Source organism: Quercus lobata, chromosome 10, assembly GCF_001633185.2.
Source record: "Quercus lobata isolate SW786 chromosome 10, ValleyOak3.0 Primary Assembly, whole genome shotgun sequence".
In the NCBI taxonomy this organism is placed as follows: Eukaryota; Viridiplantae; Streptophyta; class Magnoliopsida; order Fagales; family Fagaceae; genus Quercus; species Quercus lobata.
The window spans coordinates 1,633,498-1,650,799 of NC_044913.1; the positions used below are offsets into that span (position 1 = coordinate 1,633,498).

General features: G+C 35.6%; 1 pseudogene across 1 annotated transcript; it reads left to right on the forward strand.

The window, feature by feature from the left end:
- Window positions 1-1,359: 1,359 nt before the first annotated feature.
- On the forward strand, window positions 1,360-15,589 carry LOC115965531 (annotated as a pseudogene). Its single transcript, XR_004086078.1, has 3 exons — window positions 1,360-1,765; window positions 3,792-4,002; window positions 10,574-15,589. The product of XR_004086078.1 is annotated as an uncharacterized LOC115965531 (transcript).
- Window positions 15,590-17,302: the final 1,713 nt, after the last annotated feature.

Genomic DNA, 17,302 nt, shown 5'->3' on the forward strand with positions numbered 1-17,302 from the left:
ATGTTTCAATGTTAAATTTTTCTAGAAAATAATATTTTTAATATTAAAATTTTCAAGAGAATAAGGTATTTTTTAAATAATATATTTTATAAAGTTATCTCATTTTATTATGTTTGGTAACTATCTTAAATGTGTTGAAAAAGATTTTTCAACTTCTTTTACATAACTTGCCATAAAATAAAGTTGTTTTCAAGTAAGTCATATTTTTATATTAACTTTATTTTTAACTTATTTTTCTTGATATTAACAAATATTGAAAATAAGTGAAAAATTATATGTAAGATATTCCATCTAATCAATCGGAGCATAAGGAAGTGTTTGTTTGGAGGTGAAACACAGTGAATAGAAAACTTTGGAGAAAAAATAGAAAGGAAAATATTTTTGAAGTGTGTTTAGTTGGATGAAGAGGAACGAAAATAAATTATAGAGTCCAAGTATTTTCTCCTTGGACCCACCAAAAGTTTTTCTCTCCAAAATGGAGAAAAAACTGAGTGAGGATAATTTTTTGTATGTGCACATTATTATTATTATTTTTTCCTCTCCAACGTTGCCTTGCCTTGCCTTGTTGCCTCTTTTTTTTTTTTTTTTTTGGGGCAACGCTGCCTTTTTTTTTTTTTCACCCTCTTTCTGGGCAACACCCTTTTTTTTTTTTTTTAAGGCGTGGGCATCTTCTTTTTTGTTTTCCTCTTCTGGGCGTTGCCCTTCTCTTTTCTTCTTCTTTTTTATTCTTTTGATTTTCTAGGGCCTGGCGTGATTTTTTTTTTTTAACTAGATGTGATTTTTTTTTTACATGATTTTTATTTTTTTAATAAATTTGAGTGATTATTTTTTTTATGATTATTTGTCACTTTTTTTATTTTAATTTGACATTATTCTTTAACAATGGTATATGAATAAATTTATTCAAATTCATTTTTTCATTCCTCTATTTTTCTATCCTAAACCGAACAAATAGGATAGAAAATAAATTTTTTTTATTCTTCAACTTTTTATCTTCCCACTTTTGCTACTCTCCAACCAAACGAATTTAAAAAAATTCTGAGAAACTATAGTAGTCACGTCAATAATTGCACCGTACGTTAGGAAACCCCGTAGAACCACAAGTGATAATCATAAATAAATGACAATATTCTAGGAAAACTAAAAAAGAAGACCAATAAAATCAAAGTCCAAAAGTTTCTCTTTGCAAAAGAAAAAAAAATTTTCAAAAATCAAAAAGTCTCAGTCCACTATGATTCCTCGCCCCCTAGTCAGTGACCTTTGGAAATATGATAAAGAAAAAACAAAAAAGGGATGAGGTGGTCGAATCAGTGTGTAAAGCTCCATTGTCTGTACATTCCTAGCCTCGGACCCTTTACTTTTCTTTCATCACTTTTAGACTTTAGTCTCTCTCTCGCTTTTGTTCTACTTCGTTGAGAAGTAAAGCTTCGTCAGCAACTTCTACACAAAGTTCTTTATATATTTGTGTGTACATTTCACAGTTCACACGCTCTCACAGTCTCACTTTGCTCTCTCTCTCTCTGCTCTCTGACTCTCTCTGTGTAAGTAAAAGCATAAAAATTTCTGGTTTTTAAGTTGTGTGTGTGTGTTGTTAGTTACAAATATGGAGGGTGCAGCTAGAGAACACGTTGAAGAGATGCGTAGAAAAAAGTTCTCCATTGGAAGGGAACAGAACCCATTAACTGAGGATCTTCATCAAGCTGTCAAGAACCTCTCTGCTGAGCTTTATGCCAAGGATGTACATTTTCTAATGGAACTCATTCAGGTTACTTTCTCAAGCTCATTCTTTCTTTCTTAGTAGTATATGTTTGTTTTTGTGTGTTTTTCTTATGGGTTCTCAATGATATATATATGTTTGAGTAACGATTATTACAATTTTAACTGAGTTTGTACACGATTTCTCAATTTTAACTGGCTAGAAGATTTTAGCTTCAACTTGTGCTTTTTTTCTTACTTTTTTAGTCGAAGTAAAAAAATTATTATTATATTTATTATTAATATTTTAAATTAACTCAAATCTTTTTTACAAAACTTAGTTACATAACCTTTTAACAAAGGTACATTTTGATGCAATTTATTTTCGTTGAAATTGAAAACTGAAAATATGGTAGTAAAATAATTTTTAAATATGTAAATAGTGATGTGAAACTCGTGAACAGTATACTTTGTCTCTTATATAGTGAATTCATGTGATGTTAGATAAAGGGTTCATTTGAATACAATTTATTTTTGCTAAAACTAAAAACAAAAAATACTATAACAAAATAATTTTTAAATATATTAATAATATTGTGGAACTCATAAATAGTATACTTTGTCTCTTATATCTCTTATACAGTAAATTCATGTGATATTACTGTAAGAAAAAACAGTAAATTCATGTGATATTACTAAAAAAAAAAAAAAAAAAAAAAAAAAACGTGAAAACGTGCCGAAGAACCATACACTCACAAACTACTAGAAATTGTAGGATGCCAAACTTACTCAGTTAACAAATTATTAATTTTACATAGGCCCACCAGGGAAACCTCTTTGTTGCAGGGACAGACCCTGGTGGGACTGGCCCCTAGTCCAAATTTATTTAATCGATATTATATATTTCTTTTTTTTATAGTTGGCCTACTTTCAAAACTTTGTCCCCTCTCTCCCCCAATCAGTTTAGCTAGCTCTACTCAAATAACATCTATCTAACTCAAAAACTTAACAAAGACAATACAAAAATTCACAATAGACATTGTATTTTAGCCTCAAAAAAAAAAAATTTTAAACCAAAAAATCATATGTTATTGGAGAAGTTAAAATTAAAGCTAAATTTTTTACAACTACTATAGATTGGTATAAATACCAATTGACTGTAGTAAGTTGTTAAAAACAAAATATTTTATTAAAATTATATCTCTTCTTTCAATTAAAAAACTCAAATTCTTTCTTTTCCTTTATTATTTTAATGAATTGTTTATATTATTTTAAATGAAGTGATAAAAAATATAGATAAAATAGTTTTTTGAAGTGCTAAAAGCTAAAATTTTTAGCACCACTACTGTGAATGCTCTAACTTATATATAAAAAAAAAAATCATAGCCAACCTAGTACTAAAAAAAAATTATTTTGGTTTTTTTTTTTTTTGTTATAATTTTCTAATACTATTTGAAGTTTTTTCTTTTCTTTTTATTCCAGCTCCCACTAATTTAAAATTCTAGGTCCGTCCCTGCTTTATTGTATTATGTTCACAAATTATCTCTTGCAATTATGTTTGGATAAAAGAGGAGGAGAGGGATGTAAAGGGAAGGGAATAGAGATTGTTGAATAAATCTTTGCTTCAAAATTAGAGAGAGCCTACAGCTCACAAAATTTTCACAATAATTTTGATTTAAGCGGGTCTGGATGTAATTTTATTTTATTTTGACTTATGGTAGACGGACACTTTGGAGTAAGGAATTTTGTTGTGACCATAGAAGAACTTTTAAAATGAGCAAAAGATGGTTATAATTGTTAATTTATATGATATTATAATTTTCTCTCCTTCCAAAATTACATCCAAACAAAGTGGAACACTCTTTTACTTAAATTTTAAAACATTTAAATGAGGGAAAATGTAATCATTCTCCTGGTCTTTTCTCTCCTTCCCCTCTATTCTCTCTCTCTCTCTCTCTCTCTCCAAGCTTCTAAACATGGTTTTTGTGAAAAAAAAAGGTTTTGTATATAGACTTAGTGTTAGATGTCTTTATGGAGTAAAAGAATAAGGTTGAGTTTTATTGCCTTATGTATAATGTTGAATTTATTTTGGTCAGAATGCTGAAGATAATGATTATTTGGAGGGAGTGGATCCATCTCTTGAGTTTGTCATAACTTCTGAGGACATTACAAACACAGGGGCCCTAGCAACATTGTTGATTTTCAACAATGAGAAAGGTTTCTCATCGAAAAACATTGACTCTATTTGCAGTGTTGGTCGGTCCACCAAGAAAGGAAACAGGAAACGTGGTTATATTGGAGAGAAAGGTACTTTACCTAGTTTCCTAGAATTACAACTTATACTAGCCACTCTAGTGTAAATATTGTTATGAGAACTAATAACACCAAAATTTGTTATATATGGTTTACTCAAAATGCTATTTTGTCAAGAAGACTATTATTGTAATTGGGTTGACTTGGAAAGAAGTCAGAACAAGCATAACATTATTGACTTATTTGTTTAAGTCAAACATCAAAATTCCTTGATCCACAAAAGGAGCAACTTTCACATATATACTCTAGAGTGATAAATGCTAAGTTAAGAGTTTTGGAAGTTAGTAATGCTCACTTAAAAGTCATATGTAAGTTGCTTGAACTAGGAATGAAATATTGTTGCCTTGGAAAGAGTGTTCAAAGCATAAATTCAATAAATAAATCTTCTTGCATGATGAAATTTAGCAAATACACCTTATAGAAAACATAAACAAACAAGTTAAGGTATGAGGGATTGTTGATATTTGACAATTAATTTTAATAGAAATAATGTGTATTAGTCTTTGGTATTTAACCCAATGTATATTCTTAGTCACCAATAAGTTCTAGTTCAAACTGACCCTTACTCTAGTAAAAAGGGGTGAAAGATAGTATCTAGGTTTAAGCAACCCCCCCCCCCCCCCCCAAAAAAAAAAATTATCTAAAAATATTTTGGCTAAATTACATATTGCACCCTCTAACTATCTAAAATTCAATTCAGTAATTTAACTTTTAACTTTGTTCAAATCAGTCCTTCCGTTAGTCATTGTTAGAATTTAATGGCCAAAATGACATAATTTTTTTTAAACAAAGTAAATAGTTATAAATGCAATTAAACTAAGATTAACGGGAAGACTAAATTGAACAAATTTGAAAATTAGAGTATTAAATTGAACAAAAGTGAATTTAGAGGATTGCATTGAATTTTGTAATTTAGCCAAATATTTTCAAGGAAAATTGAATTATTTTTTTTTGGTGTTTGGTTGTGTTGTTGAAAACTCTTTTCTATATTGATATTAAACAACAACTTTAAATCAAACACTTTAAAATATTAATCAAAACAACTAAAGTCAGTCTAAAATCAAACTAAAAAAATAAGCATGAACAAAATAAAATTATTGAAAATTTCACTAATAAGCACAATCAAAATAAGTGAATATATATATATATATATATAATGTGAGGACACGATTTGTAACGACCCAACACGATTTGTAACGACCCAACACGATACTGGGTTCGCACGTAAATAGGCCCAAACAATATGATTTGTAGAGCGTGAGTTTGAGAGGCTAGGCTTTAGTCACAAGACGGTGGTTTTCCGTGGTGTTCGTTCGTAATTAAATCGTGATCGCCATAGGAGTCTTTCTCCTGAAGGCGGGCTAGGAGGCTCTGGTTTTTGGCCATTTTTCTCAGCCCCTGCTCTGGATTGCTTACTTTTCATTTTATACTAGCATGTGTTCCTTATCCTTCGTCCACGTGTAGGATCAACTTCTCCAAGACTGATACTTGTCCATCAGCCCACATCCAGAGTGGTTGGGGGGGTTGTAAAAGCTGGAGAGTATGGCTCTGTCAGGTGCAGAGTATTGAATGACAGTAAAGACAGCTTTCCCTGGTCGTTATACTTTCCAGCGTATCCTTCTCTATTATCCTAGATATTTTAGATTTTTTCCAAACTGTTCCTATACCGTTTTTGCCCTTCCTTCCAGTGAGACCTCGGACATGCCGAGGACTGAATCGTCCTCGGCTGTGTCCCAAGACTATTTTGCACTTGTATTACTGATCCTGGGTTATCACCTTCCTCGGCTCGGGCCTTGGGCCCCAATGAATAAATGGGCCAGGGCCACAGATTATTAGGCCCCACAATAGCCACTCAAAATCCTGCTGTCCGACCTCTTGGTTGGAGAGGAGAGTTTTGGTAATGCCAAGCCTTTATTACAGCTCGTTTAACTCTGTCCTTTATTAATGTTGGTGTCTCTTCATCTACCCAGGAAACATATCGGGCTACGAGACATTCCTCTGAATTTATTCACAATGCGTTCCTGCCGTTTGATTATCCAAAACGCGCCTTTAATGATTTCCATTTACGAGACCATTTAAATTCGACGGTTATTGACGGTGTGGGGAAGTGGAACGGGTATATTCTCGTTTACAGATTTTCTTGGAAATTTGGACAGATTAAACACCTTCCGTTTTGCCCTTCATATAAGAAGAAAAGCAAGAGGTTATTTCTCTTGTACAGAGACCCTTTTAATCCTTCTGAAATCTGAAACCCTTAGCCTCCTCCAGAGTTTACTTTATCCACTAGTTGCACCTTAAATTTTGAAACATTCGAGAGAGGAGTAAGTAATGAAGGAACCATATCCTTCCCAGAAATACCATGTTCTTATGAAATTCAAAATGGTTCGGTCAGGGCAGGGATGGCAGAGACTTAAGATCCTTCTTACCCTCCTTTCAGCCAAAATCCGAAGCAGGGGTTCGTCGCGTCAAACTTTTGGCGCGACTGAGCTGGGGTCCCCCATTATCAGTATCAGCCGCTCTCTTATGATCATAGTTAACATGGCACCAGCGTGTTAGGAGTCAGGACTGACGCAGGGGTAAAGCATCCCTGCTTCTTCCTTTCTTCCTTCACTGGTGCCTCCTTTTGCCTCTCTTTCTTCTTCTTTCCACCACTAGATCCATCCTGGTACTTTTCCTTCTTCCTCTTCTTCTCCTCTCCCACCAAGGAAGGTCCTCCTCTCAATATGGATGCTAATGGAGCAGGGTTTGGAAAGACTTGGGAGCAAAGCTTAAAAAGATTTATGGCTGTTCGTTTGTGTGTTTTTTTTTTTTTTTTATTGTTTTAGTAACTCGTTATCTACATAGACGCGCTACTTTGCGACTTCTTTTTTATTTCTATACTTTGAACGATGCTTAAGGCCAAAATCCCAGTTAATAAAAAGATCTTGCTCTGTGCTTATCGAAACTATCCGACTTAATAATATTGAATCGAACAAATGATACTTAGGGCTGAAATCCTTATTAAGAAGAAAAGGGAAAGATATTATGATGAGCTTATTAGGGCTATCTGGCACAATAATGCCGACCTGAGAAAACAATACTTAGGGCCGAAATCCCTTACCAAGAAAAAAGACGTTATCATGAACTTACGAGTGCTGTTCGGCACAATAATGCCAACTTGAACAAATGACGCTTAGGGTCAAAACCCTTGCTAAGGAAAAAATATTATTATGAACTTAATAGAGTTGTTTGGCACAATAATGGCGACCTGAGAAAACAACACTTACCCCAAAATAGCCGAGATGACAGCTGAATGCTCGGTGCGGTGTAGGAGGTGACCATCCGAAGACATATAACCCAAAAATGAACAGCCCCTACAGGTTGCTGAGTAATAAGGTGTTTCACCATCTTCCTAATAACTTTCATAGCTTTAACCTCTTCTGGTATTTAATCCGAGGATTGAGCAACTTAGAATTTTATTAAGTAGCCGACCTTTCCATAGGTTTGAGTCCGAGGACCATGCAATACCTTGGCTTTGTCCAAAACTTGATTTCTATAAGTAGTTGGTTTCCCCATAGGTTTGAGTCCGAGGACCATGCAATACCTTGGTTCTGTCCAAAACTTGATTTTGATAAGTAGTTGGTTTCCCCATAGGTTTGAATCCGAGGGCCATGCAATACTTTGGTTCTGTCCAAAACTTGATTTTGATAAGTAGTTGGTTTTCTCATAGGTTTGAGTTCGAGGATCATGCAATACCTTAGTTCTGTCAAAAACTTGATTTCTATAAGTAGTTGGTTTCTCCATAGGTTTGAGTCTGAGGACCATGCAATACCTTGGTTCTGTCCAAAACTTGATTTTGATAAGTAGTTGGTTTCCCCATAGGTTTGAGTCCGAAGACTATGCAATACCTTGGTTCTGTCCAAAACTTGATTTTGATAAGTAGTTGGTTTCCCCATAGGTTTGAGTCCGAGGACCATGCAATACCTTGGTTCTGTCTAAAACTTGATTTCTATAAGTAGGTGGGGGAATTAACCCCTCGGCTATGGCATGAGACCTTGGTTTACGGGGAATTAGCTCCTCGGCCAAGCCCCTAGAATCATCTGTGTTGCTGACGCTACGAAGCGCAGCCCCTAGTAAAGAAACATAGCCCCTAGTGGAACTTTACGCTAGAACACTACAACCGGCTGTTAGAAATGACAAGGGAACTGTCTCGACCTACTGCCTATGCCAACACACAAGCCTTCCCACAAACGGCGCCAATTGTGAGGACACGATTTGTAACGACCCAACACGATACTGGGTTCGCATGTAAATAAGTCCAAACAATATGATTTGTAGAGCTTGGGTTTGAAAGGTTAGGCCTCAGTCACAAGACGGTGTTTTTCCGTGATGTTCGTACGTAATTAAATCGTAATCGCCATAGGAGTCTTTCTCCTGGATGCGGGCTGGGAGGCTCTGGTTTTTGGCCATTTTTCCCAGCCCCTGCTCTGGATTGCTTACTTTTCCTTTTATACTAGCATGTGTTCCTTATCCTTCGTCCACGTGTAGGATCGACTTCTCCATGACTGATACTTGTTCCATCAGCCCACATCCAGAGTGGTTGGGGGGGGGTTGTAAAAGCTGGAGAGTATGACTCTGTCAGGTGCAGAGTATTGAATGGTAGTAAATGCAGTTTTCCCTGGTCGTTATACTTTCCAGCGTATCCTTCTCTATTGACCTAGATATTTTAGATTTTTTCCAAACTGTTCCTATACCGTTTTTTCCCTTCCTTCCAGTGAGATCTTGGACATGCCGAGGACTGAATCATCCTCGGCTGTATCCCAAGACTATTTTGCACTTGTATTACCGATCCTGGGTTATCACCTTCCTCGGCTCGGGTCTTAGACCCTAATGAATAAATGGGTCAGGGCCACAGATTATTGGGCCCCACATATAAAATAACAAAACTATTATTTAAACTTACACATTTAGATCATAATTAAAAAAAAAAAAAAATGAAGCCTCCAAAATGACAGTTTAAGTTTTTTTTGTACAACTTTTAAAATTTTGGAGCAATTCCCAAAATTTTGAGCCCTATTGTGGTCATTTTGAGGATTCATGAGATATATATATATATATATATATATTTCCATTTTAATGGTTTTGGGAATTTTTTTTTTTTTGTCATTTTGGTGGTTTTAGGGGGTATATTGATCGCCAAGAGCATTGTTGCTCAATTGGCACCTCCTGGTATTTCCAACAAAGACATCCAGGTTTAAATCCCTCCTCCCCCATTGTAACCATCTAATTATAGTCATAGTGGATGTTTTAAAGGTATTTTTGCTAATTTTGTAGGTTTAGGGCTATTTTGGTTATTATGTCGGTTTTGAGGGTAATTTGGTCTTTTCGGAAATTTTAAGGTTTCTTCTATCATTTTAGAGGTTCTTGAGGGTGAATTTTTATCATTTTATAGGTTTCCAAGTTTTTTTTTTTTTTTTGGAGGGGCGGGGTGGATAGTTACAAGAGCATTTTAAAATTTTTGAGGTTGCTTTGGCCATTTTGGAGTTTATGGGTGTTTTTGTTGTAGCAAATGATTCTAGAATATCTAGGGCATATTATAGGTTTTCGGGGGATATTTTTATAATTTTAAAGGTTTAAAGGGTGTTATGGTCATTTTGAATGTTTTGATAGCATTTTGGAGGTTTTGAGGGCAATTTGGTCATTTTATAGATTTTGGGATAATTTTGCCATTTTGGAGGTTTTGTTCTCAAGCCTGAAAAGGGTAAAACTTTTTTAGCCCCAAAGAATTTGTTTTTTTTTTTTTAGTAATAAAAAAAGATTTCAGTTTGACCAAGTTTTTCAATTGTCTCAAAGTCTCCAAAACGAGGAAAACATTTTTTGAGAAATGTTTTATCTATTATCGAAAAAAGCAAGGTGACAGTGAAGGACATAAAGACAAAGTCAAGTGATTATAGCCAAAATTTGTTATAATTAAATGCAAATTCTAAAACTATAAATGGTTCTTCGAATCTAAAATAAAACTCTAGGGTTGTTTGGTCCACCATTTCTAAAATATGTTTTCAAATGGGTAAGGGTAGGTTTTGAAAATATTTTCCAAACATGTTTTAAATGTGGAAGAAGAAAAATAAAATAAAATATGTTTGCCGGCTTTATTTCAATTTTTATTACTCATTATTTTATTCTTTTGTTTGAGAATTCCTCAATTAATGGCTTAAGTACAAGATATGCATTCCAAAACTTAGCCGTACTTAGAAAATATGTGAAGTTCTTGTAGACACTACAATGAAAAATAGTCGTTAAAAGTTGAAACCTTTTAAAAAAAAAAAAAAAAATTACAAATAAACAATGGAAATGACAGTCCCTAATATCTCTCTCTCTCTCTCTCTCTCTCTCTCTCATATATCTTAATGCTTGTGAATATATTTTTGTCGTAATCTTAAGATATCAATGCAGAGTATTATGTGTTATATATTCAATTATAGTGAAAGAAAAGATTAAAACCATAATGATGTTGATAATTACCAGACAGGATAATTTTGGTGTTCTCTTATTCCTCTAATTAGCTTATTCTTTGGTTAATATGCAGGAATTGGATTTAAGAGTGTCTTTCTGGTTAGTTCTCAACCATACATATTCAGCAATGGATATCAGATACGATTCAATGAAGAGCCTTGCCCACATTGCAATCTCGGGTACATAGTTCCTGAATGGGTTGAGGAGAACCCAACACTTTCTGACATCAAAAAAATATATGGTTCTGGGACTACTCTTCCAACAACAACAATAGTTTTACCTCTGAAGTTCGATAAGGTCAAACCTGTGAAACAACAGCTCTCAAATGTTCATCCTGAAGTTCTATTGTTCCTATCAAAGATTAGGCGGCTTTCAGTAATGGAACATAATAGCGATCCCAGGCTCAATACTGTAAGTGCAATCGCAATTACAAGTGAGACTGAATTGGTGGTGAGGAAGAACATTGATGCTTTGTCCTACACAATACATCTCTCTGCTGATGAAAATGGTAAGGGGTCTGAGGGAGAATGCAGGTACTTTATGTGGAGGCAAAAGTTTCCTGTCAGGCAGGAAAACAAAGTGGAAAGGAGAACGGAAGTTGAAGAGTTGGTGATCACATTGGCTTTTCCTTTTGAAGAGCGCCTCCATAGGGGAATGAGCTCACCTGGGATCTATGCATTTCTTCCCACAGAGATGTTTACCAACTTTCTCTTCATAATTCAGGCAGATTTTCTTCTTGCCTCATCAAGGGAAACAATTCTCTTAGACAACAAGTGGAACCAAGGGATTCTTGACTGCGTGCCCTCTGCTTTTATCAATGCGTTTGTTTCACTAGTTAAAAATACTGAAAATGCTCCAGTGTCTAGTTTAGCTTCCATGTTCAGGTTCATTCCCATCGACAGCTCATCTTATCAAACGTTGAATGTTGTCAGGGAGTCGATCAAATCAAAGCTTCTTGAAGAAAGTATTCTTCCAAGTGAGTCTTACACACCACAGAAGATATTTCATAAACCTCATGAAGTTGGTAGGCTTATGCCTGCTTTTTGGACCATTCTGGGGAAGGCAAGGGAGCAAAAGGTGAGCTTGTTTCATCTTTCATCACATGGAAAGTACATTTTGAGCTCCTCATTTGATAAAGCAGAATATGATAACATATTGAATTTCTTGGGTGTGGAACTAGTCAACAACGAATGGTACGCAAAGTGCATTCAAAGTTCTAAACTTGTTGAAGGAGTGTCAGAGGACGTGTACTTGGAGCTTTTGCTATTTGTTGCGGATAACTGGGGGTCCAAATTTGACTCTACCGACATCAAGTACATACAACTAATAAAATATGTGGGTCTTTATGGCGATGTGTCTTTGTGTAGCATAAATGAATCCATGCATTTCAATCGTGACAGAGTGGTGTCCTTATCTCGTCATCCTGATCATATCTCATGGCTGATTGATTGGAACAAGGAATTCAAATGTCCAGCCAATTACTTTTTTTGGCCGAAAAGCACACAAGAAGCTATCCAGTTCTTCTCTAAGAGGGAGACGGTGTTGGAGTGGCTGCGAGATCATGTGAAGGTTGGTGCTATGAGCGTCTATGAATATGCACTTCACCTTAACAATTATCTCAATAGTTGCCAGAAGCGTGCTATTACCTTTGTTCACTTCTTGTACCACTCGCTTCAAAAGTCTTTTCTTTCCCATCATGAGGTTGGTATTTTATGTAATTCTATGCCACTTGTGGATAACTATGGAAATTTACAGAGACACAGGACAGGGGTTCTTGTCCCTGCCAATGGAAGCAAATGGGTGGGATTGATTGGTTCAAATCCATGGACAAATGAAGGCTACGTTGAGTTAGCAGAAGACTACTTGCGACCATGCTATTTTGCCGGTGAATATGCCTCTGGAGAAAGACTCTTGGAGTTCCTTAAAACTCATGTTGTAGCGTCTGATATCCCTTACATATCTCCTCCTAATGCTGCAATTCCTACTGTATCATCACCACTCACCAAGCAAAATGCATTCTTGCTGTTGGATTGGATTCGGAATCTGAAACTTAGAGAAATTTACATTCCCGTGAATTTCTTGAAATGCATAAAGGCTGGCTGAAAATTACTACCAGTGGCTGAAAATTACTACCAGTGGCTGTCCTGGTTACCGGCCACCTTCAGAGTCATTCATGCTTTCCTCTTCATTGGGAAACATTTTGCAGAACGGATCCGTGCTTGTTGATATTCCGTTGATTGATCTAAGTTTTTATGGTGATGAAATAAGTGAGTATGAGGAGGAGCTGAAGAAAATTGGTGTCATGTCTGAGTATGGAGAAGCATGTGAATTTATTGGAAAGCGTCTTATGTCTTTCACAGAATACTCCACTTTAAGTAGAGACCAAGTGCTGTCTATACTAAATTTCATCAGATTTTTGAGGGAAAAGTTTCTTCCCCAGGATGAGTTCATCAACAGTATCAAGAATAAGAGATGGCTAAGGACATGCTGTGGTGACAGGTCTCCAGTTGAATCTGTTTTGTTTGATGAGGAATGGAAAACTGCGTCCCAAATCAGTAACATCCCCTTCATCGATCAAGATTACTTTGGAGAGGAAATCCTTTCTTTGAGAGAGGAACTCAAGTCGCTTGGTGTGGTAATTGGTTTCAATGATCGTTATCAGCTCGTTGTAGACAACTTCAAATTACCTTCAAGCTCATCTCTGAAACCTGAGGCTGTTCTTTTGATACTTGAATGTATGCGAAGTCTAGGATCATCGAACAAACTTGTTCAGGCATTGAGAGGTGTGAAATGCTTTAAGACGAATCTTGGTTACAAGCCTCCAGGAGAATGTTTCTTGTTTGACCCTAAATGGGTTTGCATTCTACAGGTTTTTGAAGGTTTTGCATTGATTGATCATGATTTCTATGGAAGCAGTATCTTCTCTTACAGAAACGAGTTGAAGCAAACTGGGGTGAAGGTGGATTTTGAGGTGGCGGTAAAAGAATTTGCTGACAAATTCAAGCGGGAGGCATCTTCCATGACTAACGAACTTGTTCTCTCTTTTCTTTCATGTCATAGGGAGCTAAAAGATAATGCATATGTGTTTCCTCCAGATCTTTGGAAAAATATCCGTGACCTTAAGTGGTTGCAGACTAGGCGTGGTGATAAGAGATCTCCAAGAGATTGCATTCTGTTTGGGCCAGATTGGCAGTCAATTTTACCAATTACTCATGACCTCCCTTTCTTAGATGATAGTGACAACTGTTATGGCAAGGACATTCATAAATACAAGGAAGAGCTGAAGAGCATGGGAGTTGTTGTTGAATTTACAGATGGTGCGAAGTTTGTTGCAGCTGGTCTTCACTTTCCCTATAATCTTGCTCTGATAACTGCTGAAAATGTGTTCTCATTGCTGGAATGCATACGGATTTTAATCCAAGGAGTGAATTACTCCTTTCCAGATCCTTTCCTAAAACAAAATTCTCGGAAATGGTTGAAGACCACTAAAGGTTATAGGCCTCCAGAAAAGTGCTTATTGTTCGATCCTAGATGGGGCTCTTATTTGGAGCGGACAGATGGACCTTTTATTGATGAAGATTTTTATGGTTCTAATATTACACTGTACAAAGAAGAGCTCAAGGCAATAGGAGTCACCCTTGATGTTGAAGACGGATGTTCATTGATTGCCAGGCACCTCGAACTCCATTTCCAATACCCTACTATAGTTCGAATATATAATTACTTGAGTCTATGTAATTGGGAGAATGACAGTGAACTTACAAAAGGGATATGGATCCCATATGGAAATAAGAAAGGAGAGTGGGTCAGCCCCTGTGAATGTGTTCTGCATGACAAGGATGGTCTCTTCAGTTTGCAGCTGAAAGTGCTTGACAAATATTATGAGCAAAATTTACTTAACTTCTTCTCACGTGCTTTCCATGTTAAATGCAATCCTTCAGTTTCCGATTACTGTAAGCTTTGGGAGGCTTGGGAAATTTCAGGACACCGATTGTCAAATGATAACTGTCTTAAGTTCTGGGGGTATGTTTTGAAGCACTGGGGTGAAAAGACTGAGAAAACTATCACTGAGAAGCTGGTGAAATTGCCAGTTGCTTCAGGCTCAGATGAAGTTTTGCTGTTCAACAAGCATGATGTTTTTATTGCTGATGATCTTCAGCTGAAAGATCTCTTCAATCGGTTTTCTGCTCAATCTCTATTTGTCTGGTACCCTCAGCCAAGCAAGCCTTCTTTACCTCAGATGAAGTTGTTTGATATTTACAGGAAGATTGGTGTTCGCACTATATCCGAGTCTGTAGAGAAGGAAGAATCATACACAGTGGATGTTGCTCAACTCAATCAGGTGAATCCAAAGGAGAATTTGATTACAAAAGATCTGGTTACACTCATCCTTGGTTTTCTAGCAAATCCTGTGATGAAAATGGAAGCTGAAAGAAGGCATGAAATTATCCGAGGGCTTCTGAATATTACTTTCCTTGAGATAGTTGAACCGATAGGCGTAAAGTACAGTTTATCACTTTCTTCAGGGGAGATCGTGAAAGCAAGAGCAAGCCGAATGATATGCTGGGATAGAGAGTCTTCAAAGTTTTTCACACAGAAGTTGGACAGGTCTAGTGGATATAAGAATCAAATTGAATATGCAACAGATTTTTCTGAAGCAATATCTGAGGGTGTGTTATGGGAGAACTGTGATCATATTGGTGCACTCTCTGAACTGATCAAGCTGGCCTTCGTGCTGGAATTTGATGAGGAAGCAGTTAGGTTTTTAATGGAGTCCAAGAATTTGCAAATATACTTAGAGGATGAGGAGTTCATTGCATCTGTCTTTCCTTCTGACTAGTTAGATATATACCATGAACTGTTAATATTTGTGTTTCTTTCATATATTTCTTGTGTGTTTCTTACAGTGTTTTCGGCGTAAATGTCAAAACTCAAAAGAATGAATCAGTTGCTGCTATTCTGATTCTAATGGTCATTCATAAGCTGTTAAACTTATATTGTCTTGTCCTAGATTTTCCTTTGTTTGTATTTCTATTTTGGGGCGATACTCTTTAATTCTGAACTAAATGTTAATGTTTGGTATTGGCATGTATGTATATTTTTGAGCCTCAAGTTTCGGCTTTTTGGATTTTGTTGAGCGGTGGACCAAAACATGGTCTGACATATATGGCCTTCTAATAATTTTATGTATATTGTCATACTTTTCATATTTCTAAGTTAATTATGTTCTTTATTTGACTTTTAAGCAATTAAATGACTTTTTGTGGCATCTCGGATGGTATGGATTGGCTGTGTGTAAATTGTGTTATATACATGATGAAGAGGTGTTCTTAATTGTAATATTATTAGTCTGTTTGGAATATGGTATAGATATGGCTATCATTTTCCTCAAGTCATAACAAATAATATTTGGGCTGGGTCAGTAATATTGTGTGGCTTGGGGGTACTGTAATGCAACACTATCCTTCTCATGGACGTAAATGATATCAGTGGAGAAAATTGTGATACTTGAGATTGAGTGGATCAGATTGGATTGTATGATTATTTTGTACAAGGATGTATTGAATCCTACAAAAGACGCATATAAGGTAGATCTGAACTATGTAAGCAATCACAATAAGCCTTAATGTGACTGCATTCTGTTTCCGGTCATGAGTCATGACATTAGTTTTGGTTTATTTCCTGTTTTATTTTTTTAATGTTTTTTGCTGGACTTATGTATTTAAGTTTCCGTTTATTTATTTATGTTTAATATTTGCTGCACATAAGTTGTTAGGTTTGCTAGGTTCATATAACTTCATTGAACAAGTTCCTGTGTTAGTCTGAGCGTTACCAAGTTCATTGTTTGTTCATGCTGGATCAATTGACCTCATTTTGCAAATACTTCAAATAGTCTTTCTAGAACCTTAAATGTCTAGCTTAATTGTTATTATGATGGCTAGTCCAAAGGCCTATGATGTTCTTGTGTCTGGCGTGTGAAGAGCCAAATGAATAGTCTCTTGTTGAGCCAAAACGGTTCTTTTTCAGAACTTTCAAAACTCACTGATTTGGGTGAGAAAAATGTCCAAGAGGAAAACAGAGAAAGAAAAAAATATTTGCTTGTACAGAGGCATTGAGTGAGAAACAAGGAGACAGATGGGACAGCAGGGGGAGACTGAGAGGGGAAGAGGGAGAGGATGAGAATAATGGGAGCAGAGAGGACTTTTACCTACTCGGTATAGTGCTGTGCATGTGTGGGTTTCTACTAAGGTATATTTGATTTGCAGCTACCAAGCTGAGCTGTGCAATTCAAAAGCAGATCGAGACTGATCTTTTGGATATCATCCTCACAAAGGTATGCCTTTTTGTTTCTTGGGAAAAAATGTTAAGTCTTTGATTGTTTTTTGTTTTGTGTAATTAATTAATATATTGCTTCTAGGCATAACATGTGTAATCTGTGATTTTGGAATCTAGCTTTCTCAATTTAACAAAACTAGTCGCGAATCCACACGTTGCACATAATAAATTTTTTTAGGATGATCTTTTTGTTATTAATATTTGTCATGTTATTATGTCTCGAGCTATGTTATATACATATCACCAATATATAGTAGGATTCATGTTGACAAGACCTTTACTTTAGCTCACGAAACTATTTTTTTTTTTTATTAGAGATTACTATTTGGAACAAAATGAGGATTCTTTATAGTAGAATTGATTTTTTTTTTTTTTGAAATATTAATTCTACCATAATTAGTTGACTAATTTATACATTTTTAAGTCAATTGAACACATTTTGCATGTTACATGTAATTCCTTGTTT